This window comes from Panthera onca, chromosome C1, assembly GCF_046562875.1.
Source record: "Panthera onca isolate mPanOnc1 chromosome C1, mPanOnc1 haplotype 2, whole genome shotgun sequence".
Taxonomy (NCBI): domain Eukaryota; kingdom Metazoa; phylum Chordata; class Mammalia; order Carnivora; family Felidae; genus Panthera; species Panthera onca.
The window spans coordinates 27938060-27957674 of record NC_138346.1 but is presented as its reverse complement, the minus strand read 5'-3'; the positions used below and the strand labels follow the sequence as shown (position 1 = coordinate 27957674).

General features: G+C 37.1%; 1 long non-coding RNA gene across 1 annotated transcript in view; it reads right to left on the bottom strand.

The window, feature by feature from the left end:
* The window catches only part of LOC132671889 (uncharacterized), a 43718-nt gene that overhangs the window by 7884 nt on the left and 16219 nt on the right, over window positions 1-19615 (bottom strand). The window contains exons 4-6 of the long non-coding RNA XR_013557036.2: window positions 18156-18296; window positions 9698-9785; window positions 3716-3806 (exon numbers count right to left, since the gene is read on the bottom strand). This is a non-coding gene — a long non-coding RNA (uncharacterized LOC132671889). The remainder of the gene's footprint in view (window positions 1-3715; window positions 3807-9697; window positions 9786-18155; window positions 18297-19615) is intronic.

Here is a 19615-nt window from a genome sequence, read left to right as displayed (position 1 = left end):
ATGCTCTTTAAAATTTGACTTTGCTAAAGAAACAAGCATGAATGCTTCCTTTCCATTTTCAAGGTGCAACATCTTTATATACACAAAGGCATTCAAGCTTAAAAGGAGAGGCTGAAAGAGTCTGAATGCCTGTTTGAGTTTAGATACAGCATCTGAAGCAACCTACAGGTAAAGCGGATTCTAATCAGATACCCCAATTACCAATTACCCAGACCTGGATTTGTGTGTGTGTGAGAGTGTGTGTGTGTGTGTGTGTGTGTGTGTGTGTGTGCGCGCGCGCACCTGTGAATGTTGTTTCCTTCTAAATTAATCTTTTTTCCCTTCCAACTACAGTTTCAATTCAAACAGAATCCTAGCTGTACTTTGTCTTTCACTACCTCCAAAAGAGGCCACAGAAATGAGGAGAGAGCTAGCAATCATTCCTCTCTCTATGAACCGCCATCTCCAGAAATTTCCCTAAAGGGCCAGTCTACACTTTTGGAAACCAAGATAAGCTTATCTCCAAAGGTATGTGGGTTTTTTCCCATACTGATTTCTATAAATTTTTCCAGCTGGCTGGAAAGCAGGTACAAAATATACTTTTACACTGATATATTTGATACTCTAAACTTCTTTCCTGTGGCAAATATTCTACTGATGCATCTATGCTACAACTTGCTTCAATTATTCTGCAGCGTGTGCCAAAGACTCTGAGGAAGGGGATGGGCTCAGAAAGTCTTTGCTGCTCATTTGCCTTCCGAGTTGAGAACAGTCGCCACCTTGACTTTAGCATAGGATAATCAAACTGTATTATCCAGAGTTCTGCTTACATTTTTATAGGGATGAGTACTTTTGCATCTGTAATCCAATTCATATTACATATTTAATATGCATCATTCACCTGTTTGGCCCATCTCTCCACTCCTCTGCTCTGACAACCACCAGTTTGTTCTCTGTGTTTATGAGTCTGTTCCTGTTTTTGTTTGTTTCTTTGTTTTGTAGTTTAGATTCCACATATAAGTGAAATCATATGGTATTTGCCTTTCTCTGATGTATTTCACTTAGGTCTCTGCCCCCCACCCCCAGATCTATCCATTTGTTACATATGGCAAGACCTCATTCCTTTTTATAGCTGAGTAATATTCCATTATATATCACATATATAACACATCTTCTTTATCTAGTTATCTATTGATGGATATTTGGGTTGCTTCCATGTCTTGGCTATTGTAAATAATGCAGTAAATGCTATTGTAAAAAATGCAGGGGTGCATATATCTTTTTGAATTAGTGTTTTTATTTTCTTTGGATAAATACCCAATAGTGGAATTATTAAATCATATGATATTTTTATTTTTAATTTTTGAAGAACCTCCATATTGTTCTCCACAGTATTTTCATCAATTTATATTCCCACTATCAGGGTTACCCTTTCTTTGCATCCTTGCCAACATTTGTTATTTCCTGTTTTTTTCATATTAGCCATTCTAACTGGTGTGAAGTGAAGATATCTTGTGGTTTTGATGTGCATTTTCTTGGTATTTAGTGATATTGAGCATCTTTTCATGTGTCAATCAGCTATCTGTATGTATTCTTTGGAAAAATATTTATTCAGGGCCTCTCTCCAGTTTTCAATTGGATTTTATTTTATTTTATTTTTTTTGGTGTTGAGTTGTATAGGTTTTTTATATATTTTGGACATTAACCCATTATCAGATATATCATTTGCAAATATCTTCTCTCATTCAGTAGGTTGCCTTTTTGTTTTGTTGATGATTTCCTTTACTGTGCAAGAGATTTTTTATTTTACTGTAGTCCAAATAGTTTACTTTTGCTTTTGTTTCCCTTGCCTAAGGAGACATATCCATAAATAATGTTGTTAAAGCCAATGAATAAGAGATTACTGCCTATGTTTTCTTCTAGGGGATTTATGGTTTCAGGTCTCAAATTTAGGTCTTTAATCCATTTTGAGTTTATTTTTGTGTATGGTGCAAGAAAGTGGCCGAGTTTCAGTACAGCATTGTTGAAATACTATATTGTAAACCTGAAACTAATAGAATACTGCATGTTAACTATACTGAGAAGAAAGACAGAAAGAAAGACAGAAAGACAGAAAGAAAAAGAGAAAGACAAAAAAGAGAAAGTAGTCCAGTTTTTCCAGCACCGTTTGTTGGAGAGACTGCTGTTTCCCCATTGTATACTCTTGCTTTCTTTGTTGTAGATTAATTGGCCATATAAGTATGGGTTTATTTCTGAGCTCTCTATCTTGTTCCATTGATCTATGTGTCTATTTTTGTGTCTTTTTTGGTGATTTTATGGAAATTTTAGTGTTTAGACCTTTTATAATGCTGTTGCAGCGTTTGCTTCTTTAAGTGCTATTAAAGTTGATACAAAACAAAACTACATAATTCTATAAAACCTAATCAACTCATTTATGTAAAGTATATGGGATGATTATGCAAGAACAAGTTGTGTTTTTGCCCCAAATCACCAGTATCTATGATAACAATGGAAGAACATAATTCATATTCATGAAACATCCTTTAAGCTGCTGAAAGCCTTCATTTCATTTGTGGATAATATTATTTTGTGTCAGTTTTGAGCAAAAGGTGAAATATAAAAAGTGCTTTTAATCCCACATATAAAGTATTCTGTTGTTATTCAGAGCTTTGTTTTGTAATATTAACAACTGAACATAGATGTGACAGGTTTACACAGATTCAAATTAATCTCAGGAAAAGAAGACACTTCAGAAAATTACTATCCATACTGAATGGGGTAAAATAATACAAATGCAGGGGTCAAAGTTGGAAATGAGAAGGCAGCTGCTAAATGAAGTTATTAAATGCCTCTGCCCTGAAGAAGAAAGGCTTATTTAAGCAGAAAACTGCTTGGAAAACAATGCTCAGTTAAATAGAGTGAGACAACAACTACATTTGCTAAAACTGAGACATGGATCTTTCTTTAAAAATTTTCTTCTTGTTAATAAGTCTAAATTTTGAAGCTGTGCTCAATAACGCCTTCCATGTGTGTTGTTTTAGATTTCATAAAGCTTTGTGTATCTGCACACTAATTGCAGATCAGAAAACTAAGCTTCTGAGAAAAGAGATGGTGATGTTGAGGGAGATTGAGTAATTTATCCAACATCGTGAATGTATTTACTACCACTGAACTGTATGCTTACAAACTATTAAGACGGTAAATTTTATGATATGTGTATTTTGCCACAATAAAAAAAGGAAAGAAAAAAGAACAAGCAAGGAGATGGCCCAAAGCCTGAAAATGAGGCTCCCTTGCATTTTGTGAGCTACTTATTCTATTTCTGTAATTCATGTCCCCCTTTTTTTAAAAAAATGTTCATTTATTTTTGAGAGAGAGGAGTGCAAGCAGGGGAGGGGCAGAGAGAGAGAGAGAGAGAGACAGAGAGACAGAGGATCCAAGGTGGGCTGCACGCTGACAGCAGAGAGCCCGATGTGGGGATGGGGGGCTCAAACTCACGAGCTGTGAATTCATGACCTGAGATGAAGCTGGCCACTTAACCTACTGAGCCACCCAGATGCCCCTCATGCCCTCTTTTGTATTAGATTGTTTTAGCAGATGTCCCACTAAGCCTGAAAAGTAAGTGTAATCGTTAAGCCCATTTTATAGATAAGAGACTGAGCATTTTAGTTGACTTTTGAAGTGTAACAGACTGTCACAAAATGGTTTATGACCAAAAGAAATTTATTTTCCTTACTCATAAGTCTGTGGGTTCAACGGAGTTTGGCTGCTTCAGCTGGGCGAGTCCCAGACTGCTTGTCAGGCTCAGGTCTGTTTTCCTGAAACATCTTCTCACAGCCGTTGGCAGAAGTACATGAGAGTAAGCAGAAAAACACATTATCTGAAAGGCCTCAGTTTGGAACAGTGCCCTGTTCCTATCCCCACCTTCCACTGATCACTGCCAAGCTCATAGTGTTTGTCATTAAATTACCGATTCTGCGCTCCAAACCTACCTTTCTATACTCTGATTTATGTTGCTGGATCTGGGGCCATTTTTCTACTTTGTCAGATGGCTCCCAGCCTGGGCTCATTAACTGGAATTACCAGAGGGGATTTGAAGACTGGAGAAGAGATACTCATTCCCCTGTTTTCTTGTTCCTGACACTCCTCCACAGGAAAGTTTCTTCACCCTGACAACGGCAGTTGGCTCCAGTGTTTAGTTTAAAAAATTTTTGCCACATATCACCAGAAAAAGTCTCATTGATGCTCCCTCACGATACCGTCACTAGCCGGGCATCGTTTCTCTTCAGAGGCCTGAACCCCCCAAAATGGGCCCCTCCTCTAATCAAGAGAACCAGCAGCAGTTGGGCAACACCTTCAAGCCATGTTTGGGCATCACATTCCATACCTTCAGACTCTGACTGCAGGAACTCTCCTCCTTGTGTTCCTACATTCCCAGAACCTTCTCATCCAACAGAACTGGGATGGGGTGAGGTGAGTGAAGTGTCACAGGAGTCCTTTGTTGGACATAGCCTTCATTTGAAACTTGCTGTTTTGTTTACTGTGGATTTTCACATTCATATTTTTTATGTTGCTTTCTGAGGTTTTTGGTGTCCTTTTACATTTTTCCCCTGAGGACAGTGCCTCCCCTGCCTGATTGTAGTCCCTGATGGGTAAGGCACAGGTGCCCACTGCAGATGTCCCAACACTCTCTTATCTAGTTACTGACTGTTCCTCAACACTAGCTCAGTATTTGTGATGACAGGAACCACATTTCAAAAGGAAGGCGCTCCTTCTGCCTGCTTGCATGTGAGGCCGACTTCCAGAGTCCGTCTCAGCCCTGTTTCAGATGTTGAAAACAAACCCAACCATGAATGTTTTCCGCATAACTTTGTCAACCTTGATGCCTTTTTTGCCCTTGGCACTAACTACAACTTCCAGTATGTTGTTGAATAGGAGTCATTAAAATGAAAATGTTTGCTTGATTCCTGATTTATACGTGGGTTTTAAAAAGAGGTTTTTAAAAGAATGGCCCTTAAAAAAACCATAGAGATGTGGTGTTCCAATCAGCAGAACCTCAGGCGGTGGACCCGGCCATCTACTTTGCCGAGAGTTTTATGCTACGTTGCTATAGGAATTTAATGGATATTTTTCCTGCAATAACTTGAAGAGTACTTGCTTGTCTTGAAGAGGTCTATTGATTCTTATGCATTACTTTTGTAATTAAGAGACATGAAACATTTTATTTCTAAATTTGTTCATGTTTTCTGAGTACATATTTAGCTATTTTTTTTAACGTTTATTTATTTTTGAGACAGAGAGAGACAGAGCATGAATCGGGGAGGGGCAGAGAAAGAGGGAGACCCAGAATCCGAAGCAGGCTCCAGGCTCCGAGCCATCAGCCCAGAGCCTGACGCGGGGCTCCATCTAGCGGACCGCGAGATCATGACCTGAGTTGAAGTAGGTCGCTTAACCAACCTAGCCACCCAGGCGCCCCCACATTTAGCTATTGAATTGAATTAAATGAAAATATTTCTTAACAAAATAAACTTTATTTGTATTCTCGGAATTTGTTCATCCTCATCATGGTACATTCTAGTTCCAAAATACTGCTAAGAGATATCTCCTAATACTTTATTCAGATTTGCTCTATGTTCATAAATGTGATTTACCTATAGGTTTCTGTCTTTGTGGTAATTTTCAGCTTTGGGTGTCTGTGTTATTCTGGCTTTATAAAACATTGGGAGATTTCTTTTACTTTTTACCACTTAAAATGTTTAAACTGTATGGCCATATAGTGTTTCTTGAAGGCTTAGGAAAATTCCTCTTTGAAACAATTTGGGGCTTTAGATTTTTTTTGGTAAGGAACAGTGAGTCAACTCTAATGGGCTTCATTAAAGTTGATTCCTACCACTATTGATTCTTAGAAATAATTTGTATTATCCAAATGGTAAAATTCATTTGCTTTGCAATTTGCATGCTACTTTTATTATTATTTTTTAATATTCCCCATGTATTTGGTTATTTCCCATTACTTTTTTTATTTAGTATACTTTGGCTTTTACTCTTTTTTACTTCATGTGGCTGGCTGGTGATCATTGTATTTTGCTACTTTTTTTTCTTTCTGTTTTCAGACACAAAATGTTCGTTTTATATATCTGTCCTAATTCTTTTTTTATTTTAAAGTTACTTATTTTTATGTATCCTTTACAATTTGCTTTTTTTATGTTTACGATTTGCTTTTACTTTCCATAGATTTACTTGTGATTTTTCTTAATTTTTTGAGATCAATAGTTTATATATTTTTATTATTTCTTATTTATCAAGCAAGATTTAAGACTATCAAGTACAAGTGGTTTTTAGTACATATTATAAAAATCCTGAATTTTGTATTTTTTTTCTTGACCTCAATGTTCAGAGATTATTTTCTAAATTCGAGTTTGTTTCTAATGATTCTTAAAATATTTTGTTCATTTTATTGCCTTGTATCTGAGAACACAATTTCTCATATTTCTACCTTTTGAATTCAGTGACTTTTTTCTTTTGATTCAGTGTATGATCATTTTTTTCTCTAAACCCTGTGGATCTGAAGTAGGTGGGCCCGTCCAAGGACCCCGAGGACCTTGGCTTCCGTAGGATAAAAATCAAAGATGAGCCAGAAGGAAGTGAAAGCAGAGTTTATTGAATAGGGTAAGTGATAGATATTAGTACATGGAGTGTCTGGGAGACTCAGAAAAAAAAAGGAGAGTAAGTCTTGTCATCGCTTGGGGTTTGGAGTTTATATTGGAAAGGGGTCTAGGGTATGTGATCCTTCAGGAATCCAGGGTAATGTCCGATCAAAGGCAAGTGACAAGTGAGTAGTAGGTGCTATTTCATAAATCACTGAAGGTAGGGGCTATTGATGCCAGCATGGGCCAAGGTTTGTTTGAAGCTGAAGTCCTAAAGTTTTAAGCTAAAGATCCCATGTTTGGGATCCAGTTGGATCCGGTGTTGGGGACCCAGGATGAAACTCAGATTAACTTTCTTGTTTCCCCCTTGGAGGGGGAAATCATTTTTATGGTTTATTCAGAATCAAGGTGAAATGTAGAACATGAATAAATGGGGCCTAGCAGAAAAACAGCAGAGATGGAGCCTTCCTAAAAATGATGTCAGAAACTGAGGGGTCAGTTTCCCTTTCTCATATCCTTCAAAAACAGTATGTTCTTTGTGTTCAACTTAAACTAGCCAGGATAATCATATTCAGATTTTCTACACCTTTCATAAATCTTTTCCTACTTGATTTGCTACAGGCTAATAAGTGAGAGGTATTGTCTCCTACTACCCCGAGATTTATTTTGATATTCACTATGGCATTTTTTTCCCTTTTGTCCACTATTATGTCTGACTGGTGCATTGTCATTGTGAATTGCTCTTTTTTTTTTTTATCATTTTCAATGACTTTTTTTCCCCCTCATTTAACTTTTTTCCCCCTTGAGCTCGAACTTACCTGACATTGTCCTGGTGAGTTGGGCTTTGATTTCCTTAGCATTTGCCAAGCATATTTTTTCATTCTTTGACTTCCATCCTTTGGGGCTTTAAATGCAGCATTTGTATGAGGCAGGTAGTTAAGTTCTACTTTTTAACTCCCTCCTTTGAGAAATACACATTTGTGTTTTTTTTTTTTTTTTCTTTTCTTTTTTGGTGTATCTACAATCCCACTCATCTCATTCTTTTATTTAATTATCTATCATCCCTTTTTTCATAGATTTAATGTTCTTTTCAATTTTCTCCAAATGGCATGTTTATGGCAAATTCCACCCTTATCACATAGGGTGTTGCTGCTGTTATAGTGGATTCTCTATCTCTTTTGTGGGTTATATTCATTCCCTGTTATTTTTCCTCCTCAGAATTTCGCTGGGGTTGCACACAATCATAATTGAATAGGTTTGGTTTCTGCTATATATTTTTCCCATAATTTTTTAAAAGTTATTTTTCAGAGTTTATGTTTTTCTCTTCTGCCATCTATTCTTATCCCCCTGGGGTTGCTCACAGATTTTCAAGCAACTCTCAAATTTGGGTGAGACTTTACTAACGTAATCAAAACAGTAGGCATTTAGTGTTTATTCTGCCCTTACCACACATGTCAACAGCCTGTCTTTGGAAGCCCTATTCATCCTGCTCCAGGTGCACAAGAGAAAACCTGGACCTAACATGTTCTGTGTCCACAGCATTAGTGATCCACATGGAAGGAGGAAAGGTCAGTCCTTTCCTGTGCCCCCATTAGTTGTTCCTGTAGTTGGCTGTTTCTCTTCCATCTTGATAAATCACAGTAACTCTGTTGTTGGAGACCATTGGCCCTGAGTATTATTCTCTTTCCTGTATGTCTTAGCAGCAGGTGCTAATAAAAAGGATGCCCTGGAAGATTTTCCTGTCCTTGGTGAGACTCTTATAATTCATGGTGTCAAAGAGGCTTTTCCCTAAGACTGCCTATTCATTCCCTGTAGGCCACTTATTTCATCCAGGGACTCTCATGAGATTTTTTTTCATTAAGTACCTACTTTTCCCCCTTATTGGTAGACAGGCATTTTTTTTTTAATGTTTATTTATTTTTGAGAGAGAGAGAGACAGACATGAACGGGGGAGGGGCAGAGAGAGAGAGAGAGAGAGACACAGAATTGGAAGCAGGCTCCAGGCTCCGAGCCATCAGCCCAGAGCCCGACGCGCGGCTCGAACTCACAGACCGCGAGATCGTGACCCCAGTTGAAGTCGGACGCTTAACCGACTGAGCCACCCAGGCGCCCTGGCAGACAGGCATTTTTTTTGCCACGTGCATTTTTCCTTCCTCTTACTTTGAACTCAGATACAAGAGCTGGAGAGATAACAGTCATACTAAGACGAACCGACAGAATTGTAGAGACTGGCCATGCTATTACTCTGGAAGTGTTGAACTGATGCTTGCAAACAAGGTGACCTACTGTGGAATCCTACTAGGTGTGAAGAGAGGTCCCTGAGCTCCATGTACTTTTGGAACCGCCTCTGCCCTTCACTTCAACCCTTTTCTCAGCAGGGGTACAGAGGAACCCAGAGCTGGTGGAAACACTCACAACCTGCTGGTAGGTTAACTTTTCATTCATGCTCACTAGCCTCATGTGAGCCCTTAGTGCTACCCAGAAATCAGACTACATTTTCCTGACATACATTTTCCTGATAGATTCATTCTCCTTTTCTCCTAAGTGACGATTTCATTATTCTCTCCTTATTCCTCCAGCACCACAACCCCCTCTCAGATGATGACCTAATTTCTAATCTTCCCTGGGAAATGAAGGCAAGCAGGAGAGGATTTCCATAGATGCCCACAGTCATGCCTCCCACCTACTTGCATCTATAGTCAGAGGTCCTGCCTTCTCTATTTTTATAATAGATTAATTTAAATAATAATTCAATTCATCTTGCTCAGAACGGATGTTCTTAAAGTCTCCCACCTCTACCAATCATTTCTGAGATTCCTTGTGGGCACCCAGGCTTTCTGAGTTCCTCAGTCAGTCATTATGCTCTTTCCTGGGTCCACCACATTCTGTTAGTAGGATACTCTGGCATGGCTGCCGGCAATATGGTGCCCGAGAGAGTTTTTAATGGAAGTCTGTTTCCTTTTCACTCACAGCATCTTTGCTCTCTACTGGATTCAGACAGAAGTCCCTTTAGGTCACGTAAGGCAATTCCCAGTACCATAGCTAGGAATGACTTTGTAATAGTTTCTCACCTCTGGCAAATAAACTCAGTTTTCTTCCTAGGCCAGTTACTTCTTTGCTCATGGATGAGTTCTTTCCAAGGGAGCTCCTCAGACTTCCCTACAAATACAGTATCGATAAGCCTCCTTTACCAACTGATTCAGCAAACTCAGATATATATGAATCAAACCCATGGTTTCCAAATTTTATTTTACCCTTCTACCCATTGCAGGGAAAATAAAGGAAATTCTTTTATGAGTAACTTCTACTTTCTTTTTTTATTATTATTATTTTAGAGAGAGAGAGAGTTTGAGTAGGGGAGAGGGGCAGAGAGAGGGAGAGAGGGAGAATCTTAAGCAGACTGCACACCCAGCTCAGAACCCAAGTTGGAGCTCGATCCCACAACCCTGAGATCATGACCTGAGGCAAAAATCAAGAGTTGGACGCCCCCTAGGCAGCCCTGAATGCACTCCTGAGTAACTTCTACTTTCAAACAAAACTGTTGCTATGGTGCCTATAAGTGAAGGCACTGTCCATACAACCACCCTCCCTTTTCTCCCAAAGACATGGGACCATGTTGACACTCAGCTGTTGTTTTCTTAAGACAGTACCAGAATCAAAGAAAAGGCAAACTGAAAACTTTATCTCCAAGTCCAGAAAAGAGAGGGATGATCAGCAGCATCATACCCACCCTCTCAAATGAACTGGCTTTCCTCTGTTCCATTCCCAGTATTCTGTCTTAGGTATGGGGTAGCTTTATGCATTGAGGCTACCAATTTATAGTGAACAACCCCACACAGGAAGTATGAACAGAATAGAGATCTTATCACCATATTGCAATTACTCACAACGATTTTCTCCTTTGCTTGTGCATCTCTCCCTTTCTCTTTCTACTAAGCATATTTAGTCATAGCCTCCTTTAAAGTGGTTTTCCCTAACTGGCTCCCCAGAGGCTGCTGAAGCAATGGAGAAGTAGGAAGAGGGTTCTTATCCACTTAACATTGCCATTTAGTGCCATGTAAACTGGGTTAAGGTGCTTGACAAGGGTAGAGTGTAGGACCAGATGCTGGCTTACATAGCTGGCTGAGGGCATCCTTCCATGTTAAGGAAATTTAGTCAGGGAAAGAAACAATGGAAAAGTAAAGAAGATAAGTTTCACTATTATTAAAGTTTCTTTGGGGTGCCTGGGTGGCTCAGTTGGTTAAGCATCCCACTCTTGATTTTGGCTCAGGTCATGATCTCATGGTTTGAGTTTGAGCCCTGCATTGGTCTCTGTGCTGACATTGTACAGCCTGCTTGGGATTCTCTCTCTACCACCCCCCCACCCCCCACCCCCTGCCGTGCCCCTACCCCACTTGCTCTTTCTCTCTCTCAAAATAAATAAATAAACTTAATTAAAAAATTAAAGAAGTTTTTTCACAGCCTTGATAAGGCAATTTGCGTGGGTGTCATCTATTTTTTACCATTGTATTCCTTCCATCAAAAGAAGTTGTCTGCCTTCTTTTCTACCATTCAGAAGGGAATCACTTTCATTTTTAAAACAGCTAGTTCTCTGTAGATATTCCCTGTATAAAGCTGCATCAGTATCTGCTAAATCATAATTTGGGGTTAAAAGTAGTAACATTGCATGATCCCTAACTTATGTTACTCTTAACCTCCCATACATGCTTCTGTATATGGTGTATATTAGTTTTTATCTCTAAAGGTTATGTGGTGATATTACTCATTGATGTGCAGGAAAATATGTTTTGCTTTTTCTTTTTTTTAGTGGTGATTGAAGGGTTAGTCTAGGCATTCAGATTCTTTAGCCAAGAATTCCCATTTAAAGAAAATATTTTATGCATTTATATTTTGAGTTAACTGACTAGGCTATTATCAACACCATAGAAATATATTTCATGGAAGCAAACTTAAAAGTTAATTTTAACTTCAAAAGTTTTCTGTTTTGCTTTTAATTTTCATTTACCTTCTTTGGTAAGCCTAAAGCAGATATAATAGAAAAGGGAAGATTCTGGACATAGTTAATTAAGAGAGTTGAGAATTCTCTTCCAGCCATATTATACAAGGTATTATACATCATGGATAAAGCTGTAGGATGGCCATTGTCGTTGCTATAGCCTTAAAGTTTGTGCCCCCTCCTAAATTCATATGTTGAAATCAAATCCTCAGTGCAATGGCATTTGGGAGTGGGATCTTTGGAAGGTGATTAGGTTATAAAGGCAGAGCCCTCATGAATGGTATTAGTGGATTAGTGCCTTTATAAAGGAAATCCCAAATCCCAAAGAGTTCCCTTGCCCTTTTGGCCATGTGAGGACACAATGAGAAGGTGCTATCTATGAACCAAAAAAGGGAGCTCTCCCCAGACACTGAATCTGTTGGGATTTGATCTTAGACCTCCCAGCCTCCAAAACTGTGAGCAATAAATTTCTGTGTTGTGTATAAGCAAACTATCTCTGTTATTATGTTACAGCAGGCCAAAATGTCTAATATAGTCATATTGCAATAACATTTCTTTGAAGTTACTAAGTTAAAAAAAATCGTTTGGTGTCAACATTTTCAGAGGAAAACACTTTCTTCTGGTATTTTATATAATACCTCATGACTAAATAAATGACATTTAACCCAAGAACATAAGGTTGTGTTAGCATTTAAAAATCAATCAATTTAATCCATCATATTAACAGCCAAAAATAAAAGCTGAAAAGTAGAATATGGTCACCTCATGAAACACAGAGATAGTAATTGTCAAAACCCCATATCATTTATGAGGAAAAACAAAAACAAAAATGCAAAAGCTCAGTAAATAAGAACAGGAAGGAACTTCCTCAATATGATAAAGGACATCTATAAAAACCCACATAGCTAGTATCCTATTTAATGGTGCAAGATTAAATACTTTCCTGAAGATTAGAAGCAAGGCAAAAATATGTGCTGTCACCACGTGTAGTTAATGTTCTAGAAATGGTTTTAGCCAGAGCAATAAGGCAAGTAAAAGAAAGAATGTGAATAAAACTGGACTCAGAGAGACTTAATCATCTATGCTGAAATTCTATGGAAACTACAAAAAAGTTCCTAGAACTAATAAAGGAGTTTAGCAAGATTGGAGGGTGTAAAATCAATAAACAAAAGTTAATTCTATTACTATAAATTAGATAAAAGCATTTAGAAATAGAAATAAAAATAACAAAAGCACAGTAGCATCAGTAAATATGAAAGTGATAATTTGACAAAAATATTTAATACTTATAAATTGAAAACTATTAAATATTGCTGAGAGATGTTAAAGAAGATGTAACTGGAGAATTATACCATTTCCATGGATAGGAAGGTAGCATTATTATTATTATTATTTAATATTTTTAATGTTTATTTATTTTTGAGAGAGACAGAGACAGACTGTGAGTGGGTTAGAGGCAGAGGGAGACATAGAATCCAAAGCAGGCTCCAGGCTCTGAGCTGTCAGCACAGAGCCCGACAGAGCCGGACAGAGCTGGACAGAACCTGACGCGGGGCTCACACCCAGGAGCGGTGAGATCATGACCCAAGTCGAAGTCGGACGCTCAACTGACTGAGCCACCCAGGCGCCCCGGAAGGTAGCAATATTATTAACGTGACAAACGTATTTCCTTGGCATTTCCATATAGATTTTTGAATTGGTTTGGCAATTTCTTTCCTGTTGGAGTTTTTATTGGGACTGTATACTCCATTTGTTAATAACTATTTGTTTTTATCATCATTCAATTTCTATTGTTGATAAATTTATAAGATAAGATGTTTGTTAGACAATTCAGCTGAAGAATTTATGGAATATGTAGTTTCATTTATTTCTTATATACAATTTTTTTTTTTTTTTTTTTTTTTTTTTGAGAAAGAGAGCATGAGAGCAGGGGAGGGGCAGAGAGGGAAGGAGAATCTTCAGCAAGCTTAGCGCTCATCACACTGAGCTCCATCTCACAACCCTGAGATCATGGCCTGAGCTGAAATCAAGAATTGGATGCTTAACTGACTGAGCCTCATCTGTGCCCTATAGTTTCATTTTTTCTCATGTTAAGACTATCTGGTGATTGGTCAGATTTATTAAGTGCTAGCCAACCTGGAAATAAAATTACTTCTTAGGGAAAGTTACTTATTTATTATCACTTAAAAAATGATCATCATTAGCTAAGTGAAAGGCTCTTATTGTTTGTATTATAAAACTGACTTAGATTCAAGAAAAAAATGCTCTTATCCTTTAATTTGTAATTTTGTTTTGCATTTTATTGAATTAATGATTTGTTTAGATCTTAGAATCTGGGAGGCAACAAGGGTGTTTCGTCTTGGAAATGATTCACTCTAAAATAATAAATGTCTCCCTGGGCCTTCAGATTAAAGATTAGATAATTTGAGAAGTAATTTGAGTTTTAGTGTTTACAATTTGTCATAGAAGGTGGTTGCCAAAGTAGCAATAACATTTGTGAGGAACTGAAGAATTAAAAAGAATAATTCATACTGGTATGAAAATATATAAGTCAAAATAATTTAACCTACAATAGAAAGTTACTGAAAGCAAAAATTTGAAAGGATACTTATCTTAAAAAGAAATTTTTGGGGGAGGTGCCTGAGTGACTCAGTTGGTTAAGTGTCCGACTTCAGCTCGCATCTGATCTCACCGTTTATGAGTTCAAGCCCCGCACTGGGCTCTGTGCTGACAGCTCAGAGCCTGGAGCCCGCTTCAGATTCTGTGTCTTCTGCTCTCTCTGACCCTCCCCCCGCCTCCCCCTGCACTCTGTGTGTATGTGTCTCTCTCTCTCAAAAATAAACATTAAAAAAAAAAAACTTAAAAAGAAATTTTTTTTGGATTTATGTCATGTGTCACATGTTTTTATATCTGGAGTTATGTTACATAAAACAATAAATATAGATCAACCAATGATTAAGTCCTGGCTATGGCTAGTTTACTGTTACTGATTCATTCATTCATCAAATATTTATTAAGTGCCTACTATGTGCCAGTTTCTATGTTGGTGAAAGGTTGAATTAAAATAGTTTTACATTTCACAAGGAGCTCACAATGAGGTTTAAGGCAACTAGGGTCCCTTGGATTGGCTGTGTATTATAAATGAATTTCTGAAAAACCGTGGTTGTCTAGAATGGTTAATCTGGCAGACAAAGAATAATGAATTCATGTATAGCCTAGAGTGAGTTTAAATAATTAAACTAAGATTGCCTAAGGAAAACCATGAAATAAATAGCTTATCTCTGGCAGACCACATGTCCAAAATGTAACAAATATAAGAATACTATCTGAAGGCGCAGCCAAAGATCCAAGAGCAATCTTTGTATATAATGGATGGAAGAGGACAAGAGAGAGTGGGTGTGTACGTTTGTATTTTTCAGTATTGTTTTCCCTAGTTATACTAGCACATAGCAATCATATTAGTAAAAAATAGGGCTTCCATAGAGCTGTGGTATCTGTGCCATAAGATTGTATCTGAAAATGGCTGGAATAGAGAGATTAACTGGTAATTTAAAAAATAAATTTTTATTGGATATTATCATCTGTTCAGAAAATACACATGAGATGAAGAACATGTGAGCATTACATTGTGATGTGTATTTCTGTAGTCTTTTCCTCCAGTGTGAGATCTGTCTTTCTATTTGGAGATGATTCTATGTATATATGTCTAGTCTCTGTGAAGGAATATAGAACTATGGGTTGGCAATACACTCGCTCCCTTCTGTGCCTATCCCCAAATCAGAACACTTGGGAGCTACATTTTGGAGACTTTTTTTTGTCAGCAGAGTTGTGTTTAAACCCCGCTAATTAGGCATTCACACCACATCTGAAAGGTAGACGTGAAGCAAAGGTCATTATCCCTTCCTCTAGCAGCAGCTGGCAAATTCACAGCCTTTGTCAAATACGAGATTTTATAGCAGTCTCTAGGCATAACCCCTCAAATCCTACATGTGGGTGCTGAAATGCAAGCGACTGATAATAAACAATCTCATAAGATTATGGCCAAAGCCACATTATCTACCTCCAGCGTGTCAAAAGGCTAGCAAAAATCTGAGGACTAGAAACTCTTCTCATTATTCATAAGCATCTAGTTCTTCTTCTTCTTTTTTAAAAATTAAACCTCTTCCAATTGAAACACTCAGAGAGGGTTCTCTTTTTCTGCCTCAGTCCTGACTGATACACAGGAAATGGCCTACCCTTCACTATGGGATCCAGAAAAGCAGAGTCCTCCCACTGCTTTTCTGAGGGAGCTAAGGCTTAAGTCCCACACTTGGCTCATTGCTGGGAGGTGAAGCTCAAGTGGATAATTCACTGGTGACAGCAGCAGAGACGTGGCCAGTGGCAGAAACATCAAAGTCCGGTGATAGCAGATATGTCCAGACGAGCCTTATTCCTGACAAAAGAGATTTGCTTTGCTAGTTGATCCTTCTGAACTGTGAAGTGTTTGACTAACTTTTCATGCCTATCAGTTGTCTAAACCCTGTATATCTTTCTAAATACAATTTTAAAAATTTTAGTCAAAGCCCAAGAATCGTAACTAATATAACATCACCCAGGGACAACTCATACCATATAAACCATCTGTAATAATGGAAGCCCAGACACCAGCCTTCAGTGAGAAGTATTGTGGATATACAGGATGCTGACTCGCTAAATCTATAACACATCCTGCCTTCTTATAATTACATCACTTGAATGAGGTTGTTTTATCTTCCTTGTCTTTATATAAGAGTTAGAAACTGTTTCCAAAACTCTAAAGATATATTTATGTCAATTAATATCTTGAAAGTTGAAACAATAAAATTTAGTCCATGTAGACCACATTTTAGCATATGGGACTATTGCGAAGCATTATTGGTAAACCTAATGTCTGATGACACTAAGAACTCTAACAATCGGTTTATTGCAAAATAAGTTTGTCAAAGATATGTATTACCAAGTGGAGGACAATGATGATATAATGTCCATGTAGAAACATTTCTTATTCTAATCTCCTAATAATTTCCAATAAATGTTTTGCTTAGATTTGTCATTCAGTTATCAAATGTTTTTCATTTTTTTAACGTTTATTTTTGAAAGAGAGAGACAGAGCATGAATGGGGGAGGGGCAGAAAGAAAGAGGGAGACACAGAATCTGAAGCCAGCTCCAAGCTCCAAGTTGTCAGCACACAGAGTCCAATGTGGGGCTCAAACTCACGAACTGTGAGATCATGACCTGAGCCAAAGTTGGATGCTTAACCCACTGAGCCACCCAGATATCTCTGTTTTTCAAATTTTTAAATTAAATGGCAATAATTTTTTTTTCTATTCTTAGACATATGTGGATCAATTTTTCTAAAGTTTTTTCAAAGACTGGAAACTTAGCAAACTTATTTTCCAATTTATTTTGTGCTATATATTTTGAAGTATTTTAAGTTTTTTTGAGATTTCAAAATTGCTTTTCCCAAATGAATACACTGTGCCTTTTATACATATCGGGTTAGAAGATGTTTTTTACCCTACTTGAGAGTGAGTCAGGAGATGAATCATAAATAAAGTGTTTCTTGCTCTGACTTATAAGTTTTCATTTCCTTGTGTTTAATCCATCTTTTGTTTTGCTAACTATTTATTTAGAAATTCATATGATTTTTCTTGGGGCTCTTATTCAGTTAATATTTCTCCAGTTTAAATATTTTAAATCATAATTTTCATTTAAAACACAACCTATTTTGCATGTAGACATCCTTAAGTAATAATCTGCAAGTTTTGGGATCAAAATCTTAATGAAGCTGTTATTTGCAAAACAACTTTAAGCATGATGTAGGAGAAAGTATATAGGATCTAAAGTCACTATGGTCTAGTCCAGCTTTTATGGTTGTTATCAAAGCTCTGTATGTGTTCTCTTGGGGAAATTATCTAAACTCTCTTAACTTCAAGTACTTTATTTGAAAAATGAGTATGGTAAGGTCTACCTTTCAAAGTTGTTTTAAAAGTTAAATTATAACACAGAGCAGATATTAAAGAATTATTAGTTGTCTAAAGTTTAATTGTTAGGGAAAAGCAGTAACTATGGAAATGGTAATATTGAAGAAAGCCACTTCTGGAAAAGAATGTTAATAAAACCTTAGATTTTGTTATAAATTACACAGGTTCATTGTAAGATAAATTTTGGTCCCCTTGTGGAGTATGAGCATATCTTTCTTGGTTCAAGAGACAAGGTGATGAGTGTTATGATTAGCAAAGCCATTGGGAAAATGTCTCAGAGAAAAAGCCCAGAGGCTCAGTTATATGGTTTATTAGTGCATAGGACTGCTCAGCCAATGGATTCTGGTCCTTTTAGAAGATTCCAAGTTTTGAACAAAGTAACATCAAGTTATCTCTAGCTGTTTAAACAGAGAAGAAGGAGGTAGTAGAAGGGGAGAGGTTTAGTATGCCAAGTACTGTTACTCAATACCTGAAGCAGGTAAAGGCAGGACTTCTCTGGGTGAGAGTTGGCTGCAAGTTCAGAAACCTACCTTCTCTGGGCTGATTTCTCTGCTCAGAGGCCTCCCATGAAGATATAAGATATCCTGATATCCTGAGATAAGGAGAGGAAAACAGGGAAATGTGGAAACAAAAGTCCAGCTAGAAGGCTTCCTTAAACAAGGGGAAAAAATCTGTCAGAGGAAAGAGAAAGAGGTGATAATAGAGAACAGATTAATATATAAGATGTAATTTATTGCCAGTAATAGGCATAAACAGAAGGGAAAAGCTTTAATTAAAATAATGCATTTTGAAAGATAAATTTTTGAATTACCATAGACTCATGGAAGAAATATTTGACAGTGAGAGGTCTTCTATCATACTCCAGAGATAACTGCTCACTTCAAAAATATATGTACAGCCTCAAATTCCTGAAAATAGCCCTAGTACATGGTATTCATTGAAACATGTGTTTCAGAATAAAAATAATTTGGGTTTGAGTCATGGGTCAGTCATTAAGAGTTTTGAGACTTTGAGCAAGTTACTTACTGTAGTATTATCTTTAAACTATGAGTATATAATAATACCTAGTTCATGGAGTTGCTATGAGAGTTACAGGAGGTAATGCATGTAAAGTACTTGACATGGTTTCTGAATACTCTAAGTAATTAATAAAAGATATCTATTAGCTAGGATTTCTGTGGAATTGCTGTATCAATAACCAGGATTCTGGCTCAGCTTCATGCTAAAGAATTAAAAGGGAATTTATTTCAATTAATTCAAGAACAAAATGTACTGGAAAATAAGAAATATATACACTCAAAGTAGTCTGCTAGCTGTTCACAATTTTATTAAATAATGAAAAATACAAGAATAGAAGTAAAAATATATGGCAAGAAATTCCAGAAAAAGGAATCTGGAAGAGAGTAAGATATACTGAATTCTGGTCATAACATGTTTGAAATGCATTAGTTCTGAAGATGTGCTGCAAAGAATGTCTTTCAAAATTCTGACTGTTATTCACAGAACATTCTCCAAAATAGATCACTAGGTCACAAGTCAGGCCCCAGCAAGTACAAAAAGATTGAGATCATACCATGCATATTTTCTGACCACAAAACTATAAAACTTGAAGTCAACCACAAGAAAAAAATTGGAAAGACCACAAATATATGGAAGTTAAACAACATGCTACTAAATAATGAATGGGTCAACCAGGAAATCAAAGAAGAAATAAAAAATACATGGAAACAAACGATCATGAAAACATGGTGTTCCAAAACCGTTGGGATGCAGCAAAAGCGGTCCTAAGAGGAAAGTATGTAGCAATACAGGTCTATCTTAAGAAGCAGGAAAAATCTCAAATAAACAACCTAACATTACACCTAAAGGAGCTAGGAAAACAGAAAAAAAACAAAGCCTAAAGCCAGGAGATGAGAAATAATGAGGATTAGAGCAGAAAGAAATGATGTAGAAACCAAAAAATACCAGTAGAACAGATAAATGAAACCAT